Raw genomic sequence first — 2,912 nt, 5'->3', positions numbered from 1 at the left:
CTTTTGATTTCTCATTTAGTGACAGTGTAGGATAGAGAATTATCTGGGAAACCAAATATATTTTCTAGAAATTATCCAAGAAACCAAATATACTTTCTACTTATCACAAACCATATTTCATTTTAATTATGAAACAAGTAAAACAGCCCACATATCTTCATGCAGCTTGGGTTATTAACTTAGGGATAAATGTTAAAATAACAAAGTCATCTTAGGTGATGAGAAATTGTCAACTATTCCAAACTAATTTATCACATATAAAAATAATCATAATATTCCACTAAGTATTGTACCTGTGTTTTGTAAAATCCATAAGAAAAAACACTATTTTTAACTTTTTTCTGCTCTCGTAAGCACCTTCCCTGTTAAGTCTTTTCCATAGATGTATAACTTTTTTTTTTTAACTTTAAACAAATTTTTATTACACAAAGGATGTCACATAATTGGATATTTCTCTACTTTGTACACAATTATTCTTACTATCCACAGAAAGGCTGCTTCTTAACTTTTCATCTGGTGATGGCAAGCACTCAAATTCTGATTTTAACAGAATAGTAGTAAAAATGCCTCAGTGATTTAAGTTGAAAGCAGTACGCTGGTACATGGCTCTTGCACCCTGTATCAGGAATGTACAAATGTCTTTTTATTCAAAAATACAAAATAAATTATCTGTAGGCATGGACAATGGATGACAGCAGTAAACCATTATATTTGTCAACTGAAACCAGTAACTGATGGTTATAGTGATTTTCTTAAAAATCAGCCAGCCTTTTCTTCACTTTCTTCAACTGACTTCTCTGAAGTTATTGGTGAGGAACACTGCCTTGAGCTTCCTGTCACAGTTCATTAATGGCAAAGCACTATTCTAGGAATCAGAACATGCCACCTCCCATACCACCTCCCATGCCACCCATTGCACCCATTCCAGGGTCCTTCTCTTCTTTAGCAAGTTCTGTGACTACAACTTCTGCTGTAGTTAACAGAGAAGCTACCCCAGCAGCATCCAGTAAAGCAGTTCTTACAACCTTTGTTGGATCAATGATTCCTTTTTCCACCATATTCACAAAATCTCCAATCATAGCATCATAACCAACTTCTGCAGAACTTTGCATTATTTTCTCCACTATCAAAGATCCTTCAACACTTGCATTCTTAGCGATGGTCATTGCAGGAATTTTGAGTGTTCTTTTAATAATTTCTATACCAATTTTTTGATCTTCATTAGCTGGAGTTAATGAGTCCAAGGCTGGAATGCACCAAAGCAGAGCACAACCCCCTCCAAGAACAATGCCTTCTTCAACAGCAGCTCTTGTGGCATTAAGAGCATCTGTAACTCTGTCTTTCTTTTCATTTACTTCAACATCACTTGTTCCACCAACCTTCAGCACAGCTACTCCATCTGAAAGTTTTGCCAGACGTTCATTCAGTTTTTCCTTTTCATATTCACTAGATGTAATCTCCAACTGGCAACAATTTCTTGAATACGTTTTTCAATTTGAGCCTTGTCACCTTTTCCTTTCAAGAGCATGGTATCATCTTTGGTCACAATGACCGCTCCAATTTTTCCTAAGTCATGAGGCTGAACATCTTCAAGATTTAGGGTCAACCCCTCTTCTCCAAACACTGCACCACCAGTAGCAATAGCCATGTCTTTAAGCTGATTCTTTCTATTATCACCAAAACCTGGAGCTTTGACTGCTACAACTTGAAGACCAACTTTTAGCCTATTCAAAACGAGTGTGCTTAGAGCTTCTCCATCAACATCTTCAGCAATTATGACCAAGGGCTTACTGTGAGCATTGGCAATTTCAAGAGCAGGTACAATTGACTGAACACTAGAAATTTTCTTTTCACTTAATAGAACATAGGCATCCTGGAATTCACATTTCTGACCTTTTGATGTGTTAATAAAGTATGGAGAAATATAGCCTCGATCGAATTTCATGTCTTCAATAATTTCTAATTCATCATTCAGTGTTTTTCCATCCTTTACTGTGATGACACCTTTTCTTCCAACCTTTTTCATTGCATCAGAAATGATGCTGCCAATTTCTTTGTCCCCATTTGCAGAAATTGTAGCAACCTGAGCAATTTCTTCAGGAGTTGTCACTTAGACTGCTTCTTCAGTTCAGCAATGACAGCATCAACAGCTAACATCACACCTCTCCTGATTTCCACTGGATTAGCACCTTTGCTAATCTTTTCCAAGCCTTCCTTGGCAATGGACCGTGCCAACACAGTGGCAGTGGTTGTCCCATCCCCAGCCTCTTCATTTGTGTTATTGGCAACATCTTGAACAAGTTTAGCTCCAATATTTTTATATTTATCCTTTAAGTCAATTGACTTTGCAACAGTCACACCATCTTTTGTTACTTTGTGACTTCCCCAACTCTGTTCAATAATCACTGTTCTTCCCTTTGGCCCCATTGTAACAGCTATAGCATCGGCTAAAAGGTCTACACCTTGAAGCATTAAGGCTCGGGAATCTGCACCAAATTTTACATCTTTGGCATAAGCCCGAGTGAGATGGGGAGCCAGTGCCCTGGACACTGGTCTTATCTGGCGAAGAACTGTGGGTAATCGAAGCATTTCTCTGGGGCGGCGGCAGGGCGTGCGCGTGGCGTGGCAGGTTGTCGGTGGCGAGTGAGAGACAGAGTGCCCATAGATGTATAACTTTTAACAGATGCCAAATCTTAACCAGTCTTTTGATTCTGTAAGTAAAATGACTAGATCTACTTTTTTCTTTGTGAAATAAAAGGATATTAAACATTCATTCATTGAGAAGGGCAATTCTCAGCTTCACTGTAATGAAGTATAAAAAAAAATCTTGGAATATTATAACAGGATTATTAAAAATGGTGTTTTCCCAAGCCTCAGGCAATAATAGAAATCAAATGTTTTTCTACCATCAT

The 2,912-nt window shown here is 37.8% G+C and overlaps 1 pseudogene across 1 annotated transcript; it reads right to left on the bottom strand.

Moving 5' to 3' along the window:
* Window positions 1–621: 621 nt before the first annotated feature.
* Window positions 622–2,642, bottom strand: LOC128574214 (60 kDa heat shock protein, mitochondrial-like; annotated as a pseudogene). Its single transcript, XR_008376643.1, has one exon. The product of XR_008376643.1 is annotated as a 60 kDa heat shock protein, mitochondrial-like (transcript).
* Window positions 2,643–2,912: the final 270 nt, after the last annotated feature.

This window comes from Nycticebus coucang, chromosome 2 (genome assembly GCF_027406575.1).
Source record: "Nycticebus coucang isolate mNycCou1 chromosome 2, mNycCou1.pri, whole genome shotgun sequence".
NCBI classification, from domain to species: domain Eukaryota; kingdom Metazoa; phylum Chordata; class Mammalia; order Primates; family Lorisidae; genus Nycticebus; species Nycticebus coucang.
Note: the sequence above shows the minus strand (reverse complement) of the source record. Positions and strands in the feature narration are given on the sequence as shown.